The sequence below is a fragment of the Hyperolius riggenbachi genome, chromosome 8 (genome assembly GCF_040937935.1).
Source record: "Hyperolius riggenbachi isolate aHypRig1 chromosome 8, aHypRig1.pri, whole genome shotgun sequence".
NCBI classification, from domain to species: Eukaryota; Metazoa; Chordata; class Amphibia; order Anura; family Hyperoliidae; genus Hyperolius; species Hyperolius riggenbachi.
The window spans coordinates 60637568-60658460 of NC_090653.1; the positions used below are offsets into that span (position 1 = coordinate 60637568).

The window sequence follows — 20893 nt, forward strand, 5'->3', positions numbered from 1 at the left end:
CGACTTTATTTTGGTCTGCAGGGCCCCTGCAGAGGTTTCAACATTGTAGGGACTCACCGGTCCAAGCCTGTGTGCTCCTTCTTTAGTCACAGTGGAGAGGCACCCCAGTGAGGATGATGGGAGTGCACCGGCCCGGACAGGTGAGTCACACTACATTGCCGAAAACTCGGCAAGGACCCGAGGGTATGGATGGTCGGAAATGCCAAATTCCGATTCTGTGGATAATCCACTTTCCGCCATTGCAGATTACCGCTACTGATTCCCGCATTCCAATGAGGATTTTCACGGAAATTTCCGCTGACTTTAACATCGATTTTCTCAAAAACTACAAATTCTTTTTGAAAAAATGTTTTCCTCTTGTTCCCACACTTCTGATTAACATACCCTTTTGGTGTTTCTATCACCTATGGGGGCTTTGCTATTAATCTCTAAAGTCGGCGGATTTTGACTGTAATGTAAAATGCAGAAATTCCGCATGTTTGTTTACTGAGAGATCTGTGCACAGAGGGGGATGCTGTGTGAATGACGTTATTTCCCACAATGCAACAAAGTTCTCAGACAGCAAGCTGTCAGCGCCAAGGCCCTGACATCACATTTTGGGAGGGGTTTTACCACAATATCACCCATAGAGATGTCTCTGATGATCTATTCGGGAAAAGGTACAGATTTCTCATGGGAAAGGGGTATCAACTACAGATTGAGATGATGCTCAATCCTGGGTTTAAAGAGAATCTGTATTGTTAAAATCGCACAAAAGTAAACATACCAGTGCGTTAGGGGACATCTCCTATTACCCTCTGACACAATTTCGCCACTCCTCACCGCATTAAAAGTGGTTAAAAACAGTTTTAAAAAGTTTGTTTATAAACTAACAAAATGGCCACCAAAACAGGAAGTAGGTTGATGTACAGTATGTCCACACATAGAAAATACATCCATACACAAGCAGGCTGTATACACCCTTCCTTTTGAATCTCAAGAGATCATTTGTGTGTTTCTTTCCCCCTGCGGTTCTCATGCACTGAAGTTTCAGGCTGCTCTTTTCTTCCTGCAAACAGCTTTGCCCTTGTCTGTAACTCCTCAGTATGTGAAAGCCCAGCCAGCTCAGAGGACGATTTATCCAGCTTGTAAAAGATAAGAGAGAAGAGAGAAGCTGCCCTAATCTAAATAGCACACAGGCAGTGTGCATAGAGGGGCCTGGAAGGGGGAGTTCATAGCAGAACCACAACACTGAAGAACTTGGCAGCCTTCCAGACACAGGCCGACAAGTCTGACAGGGGAAAGATACATTGATTTATTACAGAGACTGTGATAGTACAAAGTGCTGCAGTAAGCCAGAACACATTAGAATAGCTTTTGGAACTTTTAGGATGATAAAAAACAGGATGCAATTTTTGTTACGGAGTCTCTTTAAGTCCCTCTTTAACCCCCTCCCGACTGCCTTACACCAATCGGTGTCGAGTGGGTGGCAGCCCCAGGACTGCCTAATGCCGAAAGGCATCAAGTCCTGGGGCGGAGTTTTGTAGGGGATCACACGCGTCTATGCCGCTCTGTCATCAGTCTAAAGCCTGGTACACACCATGCAATTTCCCATCAGATAGATCGGTCAAATAGATAAATTCCGACAGGTCTGAGGAGAGCTGGGATTGGCTGTCGGGGGGAGGGAAACAAATAAAATAAAAAGAGAACTTTTAAAAAAAAATATATACAAACAAATAAATAAAAAAATAAACATTGTAGGAGCAATCAGAGCCCACCAACAGAAAGCTCTGTTGGTGGGCAGAAAAGGGGAGGGGGATTCACTTTTGTGCGCAGTTGTATGGCTTTGCAGCAAGCTTTTAAAGCTGCAGAGCCTTAAATTGTAAAAAAATAGACTAGTCACTAGGGGGGTGTAAGCCTGTGGTCCTGAAGTGGTTAAGCTCACGTTATTTTATGTTTCTATTATTCCCCCAAAAAAATCGAACTGTTTTTTTAACAAAACTTTTAATGCGTGATTAAATGAAAATAATTATTCTATAATAATAATAAATTTGAAATGCAGAGGAAAACTCTCCCTGTACTGGGGAATTAGGCTCTGTGATTTGGACAATGCTGTAGATTTTTGAATAGTGCGGGTAGATGACAGTGCATGAGAGGTACTCTGGAATCTGGGAAAGATCCACATGAACCTCAAAAAACAAACAAAAAACAACCCCAGAACCACATATATCCAAGCACATCGCCTCTAGTTAGGACATTTAAAGAAGTCATTAAGGAAATTAAGGTGCTAATGGGGGTGTGGCCAGAAAAATAGCAAAAAACAATTAGCCCTTGCACACTCGCATGCAAACGTTCAAACAAATGCATTGACAGATTCACTCATTTGTTTGAACATTTGCAGGCGTGTTTGCAAGGGTTAATTGTTTTTTGCTATTTTTCTGGCCACACCCCCTTCAGCACCTCCCTTTCCTTAATAACTTATTTAATGTCCTAACTTGAGGCGATGTGCCTGGATATATATGGGCAGCACGGTGGCGTAGTGGTTAGCTCTCTCGCCTTGCAGCGCTGGGTCCCTGGTTCGAATCCCAGCCAGGGCACTATCTGCAAAGAGTTTATATGTTCTCTCTGTGTCTGTGTGGGATTCCTCCGGGCACTCCTGTTTCCTCCCACATTCCAAAAACATACGGATAAGTTAATTGGCTCTCCTTAAAATTGGCCCTAGACTACAGTACTTACACTACATAATATAGACATATGGCAATGGTAGGGATTAGATTGTGAGCTCCTTTGAGGGACAGTTAGCGACAAGACAATATATATACACTGTACAGCGCTGCGTAATATGTCGGTGCTATATAAAATACTAAATGATAATAATATATGTGGTTTTTTCTTGTTACTGACCCTTGTGGCCAGGGTTGTAATTCAGTGCACTCCCTCCTTCCCCTGTATGTGTTTGTCAGCATGCACACAGCTTATGCTGGTGTATGTGCATGGTGCACATGGACACATAACGTTAGCTCCCTTGTCCGATTGGTAAGATGCGCTATCTGTCCCAGGAGAGGACGTCAGGAGGTGTGCTTCTAATCCCTAGATAGGTTTAATGCAATGAATGTTTGCATGTCTGCACTATGCATGTTACAGGGCTAAAGTTAGGACACCTACGTTTACCTGGGTATTTCTGCACAGTATAGGTGACTAAGCATAAGAATGCATTCTTCTGTGAACTAAGACCCCGGCTTTTAACTTAGCTGTAGGGATAACAGTGGTGCCTGGATGAGTGAATCTGTGAATGCATTTGTTTGAACATTTGCATGCGAGTGTGCGAAGGGTTACTTGTTTTCCACATGAACCTCAAACGCTTCTCTCCAGGCTGCTGATAGGAGGCTTTATGCTGTGTTGAAATGCTCTACAGCTCTGTGGCTCCAAGAATTTCCCCCGGGGGACTTTTCAGAGGGCTGCTGGCTAAACCTCGTGTAATTGCTGAGCTGGACCCCTGTGAATTTATAGCGGAAACTCTGCTTACTAATAGGCTAATTTTCACATAGCGGATGAGGGGTCACACAGTGTGACACTGCTGTGAGCATCAGGGACACTGGCAGAGGGGACAGGCGAGGATCCTCACAGGGGACAGAAATGTCACAGAAAATTACAAGACAGCATAATAAAAGTTCATTAAGGAATTATAAAAAAGTTTAATGTTCGTTCTGTATTAGGGTGACCAGACATCCTCCAAAAGGAAGACGTCCTCTTTTTTTAATATCGGAATCAGAAAAACACTTATTCGCCAAGCACAACTGGGTCGTGCCCGGAATTGGGTTTGGCACTTACAAAGCTCTGAGTAGAAACAGGAATATAGATAGTACAACAAACACAAAGTACAGCAAAAACATGTAGTACAGCATTGAAAGCAAGAAATACAATACAAAATCGGTATTTCCACTAGACAGTCTTATTGGTTCAGTGGCCGCAACCTTAAGGGGGGAAGAAATTGAGGGGAGTGGGCGCTGGAACTGGGAGGGCATGGAGGGAGTTTAAGATGTTTACTGCAGAGGGGAAGAAAGAGTTCCTATGCCTTAAAGTTCTGGTGGAGATGGCCTGAAACCTGCATCCTGATGGTAGCCGACTGAAGCAGCAGTGGCCAGGGTGCGATGGGTCGTTAGCAATCCTCATCGCTCTGGTGCACAATCTGGACTTGTGGAGGAGGTCCAGTGAAGGGAGGGATCTCTTTATGATTCCCTCCACTGATCTGATGATCCTCTGTAGTGTTTCTTTGTCCTGGTGGAGGAGCCAGAGTACCAGATCAGAATAGAGGAACAGAGGACAGATTCAGTGGTGGCAGTGTAAAGCTCATCAGCAGCTTCTAAGCCATACCCATCTTCTTCAGCTTGCTGAGGAAGAATAGTCTCTGCTTTCCTCTGGGTGATAGAGGTGTTTCCCTTCCAGGTTAGGTCATTGGAGATGACTACTCTTTCAACCTTCATTCGTCATGAAGTCGATTATCATCTCAATGGTTTTGGCTGTGTTGAGGACCAGCCTGATCTCCCTGCATTAGCCACAAATTCTGTCAACCTGCTGCCGGCAGGCCTGCTCATCATTCTTGGCTGCTAGGCCATCCCCCAGGCAATGTATTAAAATGTCCTCCTTTCACAGAATCATGAACAGAATTGACCGTTTTTGACTAATTACATATGATATATACAGAGATTGAGCAGCCTTCGGCCATTCTCGATTCATGTCCGTAACATCATGTTATCACGTTATCAATAACTGTAACATCAAGTAGTGGGCATGGCAACAAGATTTTATTTTCTGGTTCAGCCCGACAGCGCAACAGATAGCGATTTGCGGTTTCAAAAGAAACAGAAAAGTCTAAACCGACAAGAGAAAAAGCTATAATTTCTGATCGTCACAACACAAAATATCCGTGTTTTGAGGCAGGATGAAAGAACATTCACGTATGGTAACCGCATGGAGTTGGAAAATATATTTGGTCATTTTTGTCCCCCTTTTTGATTGTCTGTGTCCTCCTTTTCAGCCAAATCCATGCAGCCACTCTAGTTCTGTATAGATTTAAAGTTGAAGAGAAATCGAGAGCCCAATATGGTGTAGTATGTCAAAATTGATTGGATAAATGAAACAGTGAGATGGTAATACTCATTAGGCAGGTGAGGAGATTAGACCTGTTCTCACTCAGGATTAAGAAGTCGCTCTCTGTAGATAGGAAGAAAGGGGGTAGATCACCCCTCCACCTGGGGTGGACTCAAATATATTGGTAGGTGAACAGAGGCGCCAGAAGGATAAAAGTACATAAAATTTTTTAAAAATTGCTGGGAGGAAGTGGTGGACTCGCCTCCGTTAAAGCAGACACCAAGGACTGTAAATGTATAGATATACACATTTATTGAAAATAACCCAAAGATGCAACGCGTTTCGCGGGCACAGCCCACTTCTTCAGGCAATAAGCAGGGGATAAACAACAGCAATTCAGTTATAGCAAGCAGAGCACCTCTGCTTGCTATAACTGAATTGCTGTTGTTTATCCCCTGCTTATTGCCTGAAGAAGTGGGCTGTGCCCGCGAAACGCGTTGCATCTTTGGGGTATTTTCAATAAATGTGTATATCTATACATTTACAGTCCTTGGTGTCTGCTTTAACGGAGGCGAGTCCACCACTTCCTCCCAGCAATTTTTTTAAAATTTTATGTACTTTTATCCTTCTGGCGCCTCTGTTCACCTACCAATGTATAGATTTAAAGGTGACCTAACATCACACTACAAACTGCCCTGTCATTAACCCTCTTATAATTTTCTCGAAACCCTTCTCAGAGAACAAAATGTTTGGCTTGCCTTGCCTGCCTCATCTCCTGTTCCACCTAACGCTCTTGTATTATTTCATTTTCAGCATAAATTACGGGGTCACATGATCTGTGTTGCTGCTGGTCCTCTTCAGCTGACAGGCTCCCCATTGTGAGCTCCTCCCACTTCATTTGTCCCGCCCTACATACGTACCAGTAGGAAAATTGGTGAGTGGAAGTCTAGTCATGTTATTTCCCAGAAGGCAATGCCCAGTGGTCTGAGGAGGAGAATCTTACTGAACAATTATTATTTCGTATTTATATACTGCCAACATCGAATCCCTACTATAGTCATATGTCTATAATAGTCAAGGGCCAATTTTAGGGGGAAGCCAATTAACTTGGCTGAATGTTTTGGGAGAAATGCCACAGTTTGTGTCTTTTTGTGTGTTTTTAGACCAAAAATTATGGTATCTATGAATATTTATTTTTTATACAAGATATATCTTTTGTTTAGTGGGTGTTGAGACAGGCAGGGATTAAAAAAAAGTGTAGAGAAACCGAGAGCCCAATATAGTGTAGTATGTTAAGCATAAATGAAGTAAAGGTTATTGTGAGAAAATTATAATCACAAACGTGGGTTACCACAAAGGCAACCACTGTATAGGCAGGTGAGGAGATTAGACCTTTCCTCACTCAGGGATAAGAAGAGGCGCCAGCAGGATAAAAAGGATAAAAACTTTAAAATTTGCTGGGAGGAAGTGGTGGACTTACCTCCATAAAGCAGACACGAAAGACTGTGTGAATAGCAGCAATCACATTTATTAAATAGTACCCCAAAAAAATGCAACGCGTTTCGCAGGCCTAGCCGCTTCATCAGGCAATAAACGTGGGGACAAAACAGAATTTCGGCAATAGCAGGTGTAGCGCCTCAGGGATTTAAAAAAAACATAACAGTCCCTGGTATTTCCCTACAGACTTAGGCTCGGTTCCCACTTGAGACAGATTTCTAACAGCCAGCAGGAGTGTAGTGTGGTCTAATTTGAGTCTAGAGCAGATGCGTTTCCACCATAAGCTTCTAGGAAAATGTATCCGCTGTCCGAGGAAATATCGTGCAGGTTCCAATTTTGCGTTCTGCTTACTGGATCCATTGTGGACTGACAAGCGTGAATGGATCCTGTGAGTAATACAAGATCCTTGAAAGTTTGTTTTTTCTGATGCGAAAAAGGTCTTTTTTTTTGTCCCAGTGAAAACAGGGCCTAAAGCCTCATACTCATGTTAGAAGGTTCTCAAACAAGAATCTAGTGCAGGTACAGGTGACTCCTAAGGGCATCAACAGGCCCATTCCTAAGAACGTGCCAACAGTGCGACCACCTAGAGTGCTAGGCAGAGCAGCAGGTGGGGGGGCGCAGAGGCGGGGGAGAGCGGGCATAGCTTAACTCACCTTCCATGATCCCCGCACCTTTCTACTGCCTCTCCCAGGCGTCCGTCGCGTTGGTAACAGCACCCCCCTGTGATGATGTAACCGCATGTCATCACAGCAGGGGGTACTTACCAACGTGATGGACACCTGGGACAGGAAAAAGATAGAGGCTGCATGCAGGGATAGCGGAAGGTGAGTTGTTGAGTTATGCCCTCTCTCCCCTGCCACTTTATTCTGGAGGCACCTACCTAGCTAACCTATACTGGAGGCTCCTACCTAGCTAACCTATACTGGAGGCTCCTACCGATCTAACCTATACTGGGGACTCCTACCTATCTAACCTATACTGGGGGCTCCTACCTATTTAACCTATACGGAGGACACCTACCTAGCTAACCTATACTGGGGGTACCTACATATCTATCCTATACTGGGGCATCTACCTATCTAACCTATACTGGGGCAACTATACTGGCTACATATACTGGAGGCACCTACCTGACTAACCTATACTGGGGGCAACTATACTGGCTACCTATGCTGGGGGAACTTATGCCTGGCTACCTATACTGGGGTGGACCTATAGCTGGCTACCTATACTGGGGGCAACTAGACCTGGCTAACCTTTACTGCGGGCACCTATTCCTGGCTCCACTGGGGGGGGGGGGGGGCTGGGCATCATCTGATGTGAGATGCATATGGAGGCTGCCATATTTATTTCCTTTCAAGCAATACCAGTTGCCTACCACGTTGGTCAATCATTTTGAGAGGTTATATGAATTCTAAGCACTCCAAAAAGCACCATATAAAATAACGGAGCCAAATCCTGTATAGTAATCCACAGTTGCAAGTGTGCACAGATGCACAACAAAACTGCCGCCGGCTTAGTTGGGCGTTCGTTTTTGTGTAGTGTTTATGTGTGACACGCGTCCTGACCAGTAAGGGATAGGAGAGGGGAAGGGATAGCTGATAAAGCCATCAGTGGGGAGAAAGAAGGGCGTGTGAGGCTCAGGTGAGTGGAGACTGTATGCTGCAGGGGGTAAAGGGTGCATATAGTGGTGGGGCAGGCAGGAGGGTGCTTCCCCTGTGCAGGGGGCTAGTGGGCGGCACTGGCCTCCTCCATGTCTGGCTGCATGGATGCAGTGCGGCAGTTGAGGTGCGCATGTGTAGGCTTTGCGTGGCAGTGACGTTCGCGTTGTATGTGGCATTTTTAGTGACTGCGCGCAGGCTTTGAGCGTTGATGCCATTCGTGCTCAGGAGTGTTGTTAAAGTATTAGGCTTTGGAGTTCATGTTGTAGGCAGCGATTGTGGTGTGGGCTTGCAGATGTGTTTGGTCACGTTCTTGTGGTGACATTCGCACAGAGGGCGGCAGGCTTTCGTCTGTGGCATTTGCGTGGTAGGCAGGTGGTTGTGATGTGCACACACAAGCTTTTGATGGCAGTGGCATTTGCGTTGTAGGCGGGGGTTGTGGTGTACACGTGCTGGCTGTTGACACCGGGGGCATTCATATTATAGGTGGCATTGTGGTGTGTGCAGGCTTTGGGCGGCGGTGGCATTTGCGTTATAGGTGGCGGTTGTGGTGTGTACAGGCTTTGGGCGGCGGTGGCATTGCATTATAGGTGGCGGTTGTGGTGTGTGCAGGCTTTGGGCGGCGGTGGCATTGCATTATAGGTGGCGGTTGTGGTGTGTGCAGGCTTTGGGCGGCGGTGGCATTGCGTTATAGGTGGCGGTTGTGGTGTGTGCAGGCTTTGGGCGGCGGTGGCATTTGCGTTGTAGGTGGCGGTTGTGGTGTGTGCAGGCTTTGCGTGGCGGTGACATTTGCATTGGATATGGCATTGTGGTGTGTGTGTCTGTGCAGGCTGTGGGAGGCAATGGCATTTGCGTTGTTGGTGGTGGTTGTGGCCATAGCTCCCAACTGTCCCTCTTTCGGAGGGACTGTCCCTCTTTGGGAGCCCTGTCCCTCTTTCCTCCTCATTTGTCCCTCTTTCAGGACTTTGTCCCTCTTTCTATGTAAATATATATATTTCTCTACTAAAAATGTGTTTGATTGACTTTAAACTTTATTCCCATCCTTTCAATTGATATATTACTAATTTTAAAATGTTAATATGAAGGAAAATGAACCAGGATAGAAAGGACCAGTGTGGTTTGAATTATAAAACAACATATTTTTCTTATGAAATCTTTATGGTATGAGTGACTAGGGGTGTGCCGGGGGCGTGACTAGGGGTGTGGCAGGTGTGTGACTTAAGTGTCCCTCTTTCTCATCTCAAAAAGTTGGGAGGTATGGTTGTGGTGTGTGCGCATGCTTTCGGGTGGTGGTGGCGGCAGTATTGAGAATCAGAGGTTTACTGGTTATGGAACTAAATCATGAAATCTTAGACATAAGTCGTAGTACTCTGTACTAACCTCGCCTGTACTTCCTACTCTGTTGAACTGTTTACTTCCTATTGTACGCTGCAGAAAAGCCAGCCTTTGGGGTCAGGGCGTTGTTTTGCTTGCGCATGTGACTGATGTGAGGACTTCATACATGATGTGTGAGGGACAGAGAGCATCCAGGCATTGGCCAGCAGGACACACAGGCCATAACACAGCGCAGAGCAGACACTCGGCCCTGCAGCTGAGTGTGGTCTGCTCTGCCTCAAACACTGACCCCTGCCCAGTGGGAATATGTCAGGGAGCCGCTGGGTCTCAGCAATCTCTGGCATTCCAGGAATACTCGCTGGCCACCACTTTATCCTGTTTAAATAATGGCTCTGGCTGAACATTCATCACACTGCAGATGTGGACGTTAGAAAAAAGCACAGACAGCATCCATTTTACACAACTTTTAAACAAAGACTTTCATAATGCGTTTCACTATTTCTGTGATTTATTCCTTGCTGTTTGTATCTTGCAAGCGTACTCATAACTCAGTATACTAAATCAACTCTCCATTCCCTCCTCCTTAATGCAATTGAATCCATTGCTAATTTGCCACCTGGGGAGATCTGAGGCCTGCCTGGTTGCCTGTTGTGACTCCCATCAATCTTGAATGACTCTTAGGTCTACAGGCAATCTTGAATGATGCTGAATGAAGTTCACCCTCTACTGCTCATCCTCCTCAAGGCTGGATTTATACTTTTACCCATACCTCCCAACTTTTGAAGATGTGAAAGAGGGACACTTAAGCCACGCCCCCTGTGCGACCTTAAGCCACACCCCTGCTTTTGCAAGAGGGTGACAATGGGAGGGAGTGTGCGGGGTGCCAGTGGGTGGGAGAGGGTGACACTAGGTGGAAAGGAGGGTGCCAGTGGGTGGGGGAGGAAGGTGCCAGTGGGTAGGAGGAGGGTGTCAGTGGGCAGAGAGGAGAGTGCCAGTGGGCAGAGAGAAGGGTGACACTCAAAGGCATATCTGGGTAATACGGGGCCGATGGCAAACACTGAAATTGCGCCCCCAACACACACACACACACACATCACAGTCACATGCCATCAGCATCAGATAATTAATCAAGTAGTCACATGCCATCAGGTAATTAATCAAGTAGTCACATGCCATCAGGTAATTAATCAAGTAGTCACATGCCATCAGGTAATTAATCAAGTAATCACATGCCATCAGATAATTCATCAAGTAGTCACATGCCATCAGATAATTCATCAAGTAATCACATGCCATCAGATAATTCATTAAGTCATCGCATGCCATCAGATTATTCATTAAATAGTCACATGCCATCAGATTATTCATTAAGTAGTCACATGCCATCAGATAATTCATCAAGTAGTCACATGCCATCTGATAATTCATCATGCCATCAGATAATTAATCAAGTAGTCACATGCCATCTGATAATTCATCAAGTAGTCACATGCCATCTGATAATTCATCAAGTAGCCACATGCCATCAGATAATTCATCTAGTAGTAGTCACATGCCATCAGATAATTCATCAAGTAGTCACATGCCATCAGATAATTCATCAAGTAATCACATGTCATCAGATAATTCATCAAGTAGTCACATGCCATCAGATAATTCATCAAGTCGTCGCATGCCATCAGATAATTCATCAAGTAGTCCCATGCCATCAGATAATTCATCAAGTAGTCACATGCCATCAGATAATTCATCAAGTAGTCACATGCCATCAGATAATTCATCAAGTAGTCACATGCCATCAGATAATTCATCAAGTAGTCACATGCTGCCCAATAAAAATAAAGCTGTTACAGACAACCAGATAATATAATTAAGTAGCCAGGTACCTCACAATAAACAAATTACATAGACAGATGACTCAAAATAAAACAATTTAGTAGCCAAGTCCACCCTGGATACATAAATTAAACAGCCATGTTCACCAAATAAAAGAATTACTGTAGATAGCTATGTGCCCATAGATATCAGTATTAGGTAAAAAAATGTGCCCCTAGATATTAGGTAGCCATAGCGGACCCCCAATTGCTGGCTGAGTGCAGGTTAGGGCAGTGTGCAGGATGGGTGCAGGGACAGGGTGCTGGCTAGGGCAGTGTGCAGGCTGGTAGCTGAGTGCAGGAAAGGGTGATGGTTAAGGCAATGTGCAGGGACATGGTGCTGGTTAGGGCAGTTCAGGCTGGGGCAGGGATGGGGTGCTGGTGGTTAGGCAGTTCAGGCTAGTGGCTGGGGCAGGGTGCAGGGTAGGGCAGTTCAGGCTGGGGCAGGGTGCAGAGACAGGTTAGGGCAGTTGTGGCTGGGGCAGGGTACAGGGACAGGTTAGGGCAGTTGTGGCTGTGGGTGGGGCAGGGACAGGGTGCTGGTTAGGGCAGTTGTGGCTGGAGCAGGGTGCAGGGACAAGGTTGAATTCTGCAATAAAATTCAAATGTCTGTGCTGATCTCCACACGCAAATACATCCCTAGCTACCCCCTGTACTCCGCCACTGACTTACTAATGTCCTCCCCTCACATAACCTCCAAGCTATGAGATCGGCGGCTCATTCTTACATCATTCAAAGGAATTACTTTCCTTTTGTGAAAGGCTGAAAGCGCTTCATACACACGAAGCATACAGTAGTTCTTCTATGACAGCTGTGCCCAACCTACGGCCCGCGGGCCAGTTTCTGTGGCGGTGTCCTGCGGAGGGAGAGGATCGGGTGGTATTGTACTAGTATCGGCACTCGGCAAGTAAGCAGTCGCGTGCATACACCCGCGTGTGCTCGTATTCAGCCCCGGGTAGCGCTGGGATAGTTAGAAAGCCTCGCTCATTGGTTACTGCAGGAACCGTCCTCCAATAGGAATCAGCCTAATTCCTATTGGAGGAAGGTTCCTGCAGTAACCAATGAGCGAGGCTTTCTAACTATCCCAGCGCTACCCGGGGCTGAATACGGAGCACGCTGGTGTATGCGCGGGACTACGTAATACCTGCCGAGTGCGACATGCAATACCACCCGATCCTCTCCTCCTCCGCAGGACACCGCGGGCAGCCTCCTCAGCCGATACTATAACTACGGCGCAATACCACCCTATCCTCTCCTCCTCCGCAGGACACCGCGGGCAGCCTCCTCAGCCCCACACAGAGCTGACAGCCTCCTCAGCCCCACACAGAGCTGACAGCCTCCTCAGCCCCACACAGAGCTGACAGCCCCCTCAGCCCCACACAGAGCTGACAGCCTCCTCACATTCTCGCATCACAGATGATCATCTTCATTCTGTATTAAGAATAAATGTTACAAATTTGGAGCCAAATATCCAGAAATTGGTTTCTAAAAAACAGCCACAAACTTCTCATTAAGAAAATGTGCATCAAATGGTGAGTACAACAATTCTTATATTGTCGTTTTCTGTCCATTTCCAACACCATGTTAACTGTTACTAGAAAAACGTTAAAAGTTTTACATCGAAATTTTGTATGCATGTGTTCCGGCCCTCGAGATTTTTCTTGATTTGAAGTTCGGCCCTCGGGCCAAAAAAGATCACCACACATCACATGACTTCAGTCCCCATCCTCCGCATACCGGAAGATATGCGCAGCTGTGCAGACCAGCTGGGGCGCTCGCTGTAACGAGGCTCGGTATGTATCCCGCAGGACAGCGGCTGCAAGGGGGGCATTACTGGGAGGGATCGGGGGGTGGGGGGCACTATGACTTACATGTGTCATGTGGCAGATAGTGTACAGGAGCCCCTGCACTTAGTTAACTTCTACAGTGGGGCTCCTGTAGCTAGGGAAACCCCCTGAGCGGCATGCCCGACACTGTGTCGGGCATACCGCTTTTAGCAAGTTTTCCTTGCCCGACACAGTGTCAGGCATACCGCTCAGGAGGTTAAACTGGGAAATAATATCCTCTAAATGAAACAAACCGCCAAAATGGTACTAATGAAGACGCAAACAATCAATGCAGATCACAGCCACACGACAATCAGTAACTTGACACTTGTACGGCTGCGTATGGCGTTGACAGACGACACATAAGCCAGACGCGCCGACGCATCGCGCTCTCTCGCCCGCCTATCAATGCTGCCAACTGCCAAGTGTTTATTTCACCATCCAAATTTTGCCCCCTTTTTAAGAATTCAACAAACTGCGCCTGGGGCAAGAGTCCCACCTGCCCCCCTCAGATCCGTCCCTGTGGATGGGGGCAGGGGCATAGCAATAGGGGTTGCAGAGGTAGCGACCGCATCGGGGCCCTTGGGCCAGAGGGGCCCCGAAGGACCCTCCCTCAACTACAGTATTAGCTCTCTATTGGTCCTGTGCTCATAATAAACACTTCTATAGATACTTTGAATAGTGGTAATCATTAACAAACTGTTCCCCATCCCCTTCTTGCACCACTGACACTGTAGCTGCCATTGGCAGATTTTGGTGCACCGTATCAATTGTTATGTATAGAGTGCTTGGGGGGGGCCCCACTGTAAAACTTGCATCGGGGCCCACAGCTCCTTAGCTACGCCACTGGATGGGGGGTGCCTCTGGTCTCCCCAGAGGCTTCCCTCTACTGATGTACTTTACTTTTTAAACCCACAGGCACCTTTCACATGTTTTAATTGTCCCTCAACAACCATCTCACAAACTACCAGCTACCTCCCATCAACTGCTCCTATCTACCTTACCTACGGTACCACTGCAGCCTGGCCACATGGAAAGTAATGCTATCCTATTTCTGTAGCCGGAAAGACACTTTAATGTAAATAATAGTATGAATGTTAGTTCATTATAAATATATTCATTTATACCTCCCAACTTTTTGACATGAGAAAGCCACGCCCCTGCCACACCCCTGATTACGCCTTCGTCACACCCCTAGTCACGCATACTATAAAGATTTCATAAGAAAAATATGTTGTTTTATAATTCAAACTACACTGGTCCTTTCTATCCCGGTTCATTTTCCTTTATAGTAACATTTTAAAATTAGTAATATATCAATTTAAAGGATGGGAATAAAATTAAGAGTCAATTAAACACATTTTTTAGTAGAGAAATAAGGTACAGGGCTCCCAAAGAGGGACTGTCCCTCCGAAAGAGGGACAGTTGGGAGCTATGTTCATTGGCACCACAGGATACATCATAGAGGACTGAAAGCTTCATCTGCGGTCCCTGTGCTGCAGAATTCCTGCACTGACTGACACATCAGCAGATAATTGTGAGCATTCGGAATCCCAGAATCCCCTGTGCAGAGCGTGAAACCACAGCAGAGCTCCGCCCTGAGATATGAGAGCTATGAGGAAAATGACGGCACAGCTGTCTCTGGGCTAATAATACAGGGCTGTGGCATGGACAGCTGGGCTTTCATCCATCATACCATGGCATGTTCCAATGCGTTACACGGCAGTGGGACCCCGCTACACGCTCCACACGTCACGCCGCCGCATTGTTGTGATTTGGAGAGTGTAAATCACACATTTGTAGGAAAGTGCTTCCCTGCTGTGAGAGGAGTTATTACAGGATGGCATAAACTGATATGTGCCAGGAGCCACACAGGCTGTGGTCTGGGACAGCATTTTATTACCATTATTGAGTACTAGTAGACCCAAGCTTGTTTAAAAACGGGCTCTAGGTCTTTTTTTTTTTTGCCGCCGCAGCCGCCAGTCACTGCGCATTCACGCATGCCCGCTGCACGTGCCCACCGCGCGTCCGCCGCGCACACGCAACTGCTCGCCCACCTCGCTCCCTGGTCTCTCTAGCTGTCCGTTACTGTGCACATGTGCAGTAACTAAATAACAGGGACACAGGGACGCTGCAAACTGCTGGACGCAGCGACACAGGCTAATTATTATATAGGATGTATGTACATGTTTATATACGCTATCATCTTCCACTGCAGTGAGTATGTTGTTAAAGTGTAACTGTCGGGCATAAAATAAAAAATCTATTCTTTGTTTTTATCTGGTAAGCAAGTAATAGGGATGCTAATCAGGCAATCCAAAAGTTAAAATTTCTATTACTTTTCTTGTTTATAAATGATCATTCCCCAGTTTACCTGACTCTTATTTGGTACGTTGCCGCACAAAGGAAGTTGCAGGGCATGCTGGGTTGTCTTTTTTTGCTTCTTTATTTCCCCTCAGACTTAACTAATGTTCAAAGGCAAAAAAGGACAACCCAGCATGCCCTGCAACTTCCTGTTTGCGGCAACGTACCAAATAAGAGTCAGGTAAACTGGGGAATGATCATTTATAAACAAGAAAAGTAATAGAGATTTTAACGTTTGGATTTCCTGATTAGCATCCTTATTACTTGTTTACCAGATAAAAATAAAGAATTGATTTTTGATTTTATGCCCGACAGTTACACTTTAAAGAGGAACTGTAACCCAGGATTTAACTTCATCCTAATCAGTAGCTGATACCCCCTTTTCCATGAGAAATCTTTACCTTTTCTCAAATAGATCAACAGGGCGGTCTGTATGGCTGATATTGTGGTGAAAACCCTCCCACAATGTGATGTCAGGGCCATGGTCCTAACAGTTTCTTGTCTGAGAACCTCATTGAATTGTGCGAAATAACTTCTCTTTCCAACTGCTAAGCAAGCAGTATCTCCCTTTGTGCGTATTAAACAACTAAGTACAATCCTGCAGTGTCAAAAGGAGAAGAACCATTGGCTCAGTTGTGATCAGAATCAGAATCATTTTTATTTCGCCAAGCACGACTGGGTCGTGCCCGGAATTAGACTTGGCATATAGGGCTGAGAAAAACACAAAACACAGTGTAAATGTTAAACAAAACACAATACAATACAAATACAGTTTCGAACACAATTGCGCTACTGCTATAAAATGTTTTTAACTTTGGACTGCCATAGATCATCATCCTGGATGATTCCGCATTCTCATCCCCAGGTTTACAAATTGCGTAAGGTGCGTCAATGTAATCGGGTTCTGACCAACCCTGCTTGCGAGGGGGGATTAACAGCGTGTGTAGGGAGTTTATGAATAGAGTTTAGAGAGTTAACAGCAGAGGGGAAGAAGCTGTTCCTGTGCCTTGAGGTCCTGGTGGCGATGGACCTGAACCTCCGGCCTGAGCGGAGTCGGCTGAAAAAGCGGTAACCTGGATGAGAGGGATCGCTAGTAATCCCCAGAGTGGTTTCCCGATTATCCTCTCCGCTGATCTTATCACCCTCTGTAGTTTGTGTCTGTCGCTGGCGGAGGAACCAGCGTACCAGACCAGGATGGAGGAACAGAGTACAGATTCGATTGTGGCTGAATAGAAACTCGTCAGGAGTTTCTGGGACATACCAAACTTCTTTAATTGGCGGAGGAAAAACAGCCTCTGCTGGGCCTTTCTTTGTGTGGATGTGGTGTTGGATTTCCAGGTTAAGTCCTTGGAGATGGTCGTGCCCAAGAGACGTGCACAGGGAACTATTTCCACTTCCAAGCCGTCAATGCAGATTGGGGGTGGGGGGGCGGGAGCGCGTTTCCTAAAGTCAACAACCACCTCAACGGTTTTTGCAGTGTTGAGGACCAGGCCATTATCCCTGCACCAGAGGCAGATTCTCTCAACCTGGTGGCGGTACTCCTGCTCTTCATTTTTGGTAATGAGGCCCACTATGGTGGTGTCGTCAGCGAACTTGATCACTTGGACAGAGTCTGACGTGGATCTGCAGTTGTTCGTGTACAGGGAGAATAAGAAAGGCGACAGTACACATCCCTGAGGGGCCCGTGTTGGTGATCCTTGGTTTTGAGAGGATAGGGCCTAGCTTAACAGCCTGGGATCTGTTACTGAGGAAGTCCGTGATCCACAGGCGCAGGGTTGGATAGACCTCTAGCGTGGCCAGGTTCTCCTGAAGTATATGGGGGCTGATGGTGTTGAACGCCGAACTAAAGTCGAGTAGGAGGATCCTGGCGTATGAGTCCGGTTTGTCTAAGTGGTCGTTGACAAGCTCCAGGCAGATGTTTATGGCGTCATCCGTGGACCTGTTTGTTCTGTAGGCAAACTGGAACGGATCCATCAGTGGTTCCGTGGAAGCTTTTAGGAGGGGCAAAACCGCTCTTTCAAAGGTTTTCATAATGACAGAAGTGAGAGCCACAGGCCTGAAATTATTGAGGTCAGAGACGCCCTGTTTTTTGGGGACGGGGATGATCGTTGACCTCTTGAAACACCCTGGAACTTTGCCTACCTGGAGCGATTTGGTGAAGATGGAGGAAAGAACAGGAGCGAGCTGCTGTGCACATGATTTCAGGCAGGATGGCGACACTCCGTCTGGGCCTGGGGCTTTCCGAGCGTTAATGCACAGCAGGTGTCGCAGAACAACGTCCTCGTTCACCTCCAGAGGGGGTAGATTTGGATGCTGGATATCTGAAGCAGAGGAGGGGGCAGGTGGCTTTAGTGGTGCAGCCTGGTTCTCAAATCTGCAGTAGAAGTCACTGAGACTCTCGGCAAGCTCAGTGCTGGGAGTTGCGTGCTGGAGGGGGGGCTTGTAGTTAGTGGCGGCCTTGAGCCCCTTCCAAACGGCTCGAGAGTCGTTCGAGGAGAGGTTCTTCTCCAGTTTTTCTGCATAGCTCCTTTTGGCCACTCTCAATTCCCTGTTCAGGGTGTTTTTTGCTTTCCTGTATTTCTCCTGGTTGCCGGACTTATGCGCTTTTTCCTTGTTCTTTCGCAGTTTTCGTAGTTTATTGGAGAACCAAGGTTTGTCGTTCGGGTACAGTCTGAGGGTGATGACGTGACGCACGTGTATGTACTGTGCTTGTATATCAAGACGTTGCTTAGCTTATCAAGATCAAAATTTCATAAAAAATGTTTGCTTGGCTTGCAAAGCGCTCTTAAACCAGGTTACTCTCAATCCAAGGCTCTTCAGTTTATTAAAGGCCCTGTCCAAAAAGATTTTTTTCTATTGAATAGATCCACACCTACCTTGCCAATATAAGTTAAATGGTTTAAAAGAATGTGGGAAATACTGTACGTATGTTTTTAGGAAAACAGCAGAGATCATCTTACCATCATTGTGGAGTAAGGCCGCGCCTTGGGAAGGGAGGCGTTGTCAAGCTGCCACTTACCACCTCTCCTAATCAGGATGTGGGAGCCGGGAGGGGTCATGGACAAACTGCTAATCACCCCTCTCCTGTAGGGGGTCTGTGGAGGTGGGTTGCTCTCCTAGAAGGGATAACGTTTGGATGGTGTCTGCTAATAAGAACCATGCTGACATTAGGGAGACTACAAGGAGCATCAGTTATCCTCCTAACAAAGGCAGTGACGTGTTTACAACCGCTTGGGGGGAGGATTGGGTGTTGATCAACGGCTACCCAACGTCTAAAGATCTGGCATGCTGGATCTTTAGCCGCGCCTGAACTGCCTCTGGAGGCTTCCCACGCTGTCCTCCGGTCACTCATCACCGAGCATTGACCCCCCTCCCCACACACAACTCCAGGCCGGCCGCATAGCTTACACAGCTGCCAGCATGAGAACGGAGGGAACCCAGAAGATGTCGAGGGACCTCACAGGCTACGGGGAGGGGGGTGATTGGAGGAAGCCCAAGGTAAGTTCACTATTCTATTTTTGAGCTCTGTTCAGGGTCCCTTTAAGGAGGATCCTGGAAAGCTGCAAAGAACAGACTCTATAGCAGTGGTGTTAAACTCGAATACAAAGTGGGCCGAAATTGAACACTGCGACCTAGTCGCAGGCCAACCTCAATGTCTGGCCACTTTATAAAGATCTCTGGTGTCTAATGGCCCCCCTCCAAATCCCATACAGTTCCCTGGTGTCTAGTGGTCCTCCCTCCCCTATACAGTTCCCTGGTGTCTAGTGGTCTTCTCCCTCCCCTATACAGTTCCCTGGTGTCTAGTGACCCCCAACCTCCCCTATACAGTTCCCTAGTGTGAAGTGCTTTCCCTCTCTCTCCCCCATATGGCTTCCCTGGTGTTCTAGAGCTTCACCTACAATATAGGTTTCCTAGTGGTCTAAAGTGGGCCAAACATAATGCAAAGTGGGGAAACCACTTGAGGGCCAAATTTAATGGCTCTGAGGGCCAGATTTGGCCAGGGGGTCAGAGTTTGACATGTATGCTCTATAGGATCCAGAGGCTTCTCTCTCCTTAGGTAAGTATTTACTTTTTGACATCGTGGAGGCCTCGGGTTCTCTGTGAGCAAGAACGTTCCCAAAGATCAGTGTGTCTTTAAAAACATCCTATGGAGAAAACATCTCCAGCTGTGTGATGGATTTGCTGGAAGGCCACGGGTGATGATCCACAAACAAATTCTTCCACTGGGACCTTTGCATACCGACTCTGACATAATCCTGTATACTTCTAGTGTTATATAAATAAAAACATAAGGCTGAGAGCAAGTCATTCATCTTTTCTCCTTCACCATGTCCTGTACACATACCATACTGTATACAATCTAAAGCACTGCTCTGTATGCTTCACTGACAACTGATATATATATAAAGGAGCATGCCATGGCATATATACAGCAAAGACCCCCGTTATCCGGAACTTAGGCTACCGTAAGTCTCAACTAACCAGCATGCCTGAGGGGATAACAGGGCTGAGCTTTTGGGGGTTTTGAGAAGCAGGAGCTACTCACCGGTCATGTGCCCGCCATCTTCAATGCATTCTGCGCCTCCCAGAGGTTTTCCGGCGTCCATGCAAGTCTGTGGGCGTGTCACATGACCCTATGTGGGTCAGGTGACACACTGGGAGCCATACACTGAGGCGGCCAGACTGGGAGCTGCAGGATGCAAAGAAGATTGCACCTATGTCCAACGCATTTTAAAGACATGCGCCAAGCACGTTTTAACTATGTTATGTGTCTGATGAAGCAGGATTGTACCTGCGAAACGCGTTGCCTCATGGAGTAGTCAAACAAAGCTATTTCTTGACTAAAATCAACAGAATTGAGTCTTCCTTGGGGGAGGTAAGTCCACAACTACCTCCCTTTTTATATATTTTTTTAGCAATTTTATCCTGTCATTGGTGCCGGATTCCCGGTCTGTGCGCTGACACCACAGCGTGAAGTCATGGAGGGGAGACTTGCTAACAGCAGAGAGCCTCCATCTTCACCATGACTGGCTGTTCCCGTCTACCTCCCCCTGCCAACCACTTTCTCCTTGCTCATTGGGGGGGTTCTCCTAAAGTCTATTATCATCTCCATGGTTTTTAGAATATTAAAGAGGAACTTCAACCTAAACACACATACTGTCATTAAGTTACATTAGTTATGTTAATTAAAATTGATAGGTAATTAAATATCCTACCCACCCTGTATTAAAAGAACAGCCAAATGTTTGAGATTTCATGGGGGCAG

General features: G+C 46.5%; 1 protein-coding gene and 1 long non-coding RNA gene across 5 annotated transcripts in view; one reads left to right on the forward strand and one right to left on the reverse strand.

Annotated features, from left to right (window-relative positions):
- The window catches only part of PLEKHG2 (pleckstrin homology and RhoGEF domain containing G2), a 193479-nt gene that overhangs the window by 77801 nt on the left and 94785 nt on the right, over positions 1-20893 (reverse strand). The gene's annotated exons all lie outside the window — the stretch shown is intronic.
- LOC137528836 (uncharacterized) overlaps positions 1-20893 on the forward strand; it is a 167128-nt gene that overhangs the window by 20408 nt on the left and 125827 nt on the right. For both annotated transcript variants that reach the window (XR_011023480.1, XR_011023481.1), the window contains exon 3: positions 5884-6004. This is a non-coding gene — a long non-coding RNA (uncharacterized lncRNA). The remainder of the gene's footprint in view (positions 1-5883; positions 6005-20893) is intronic.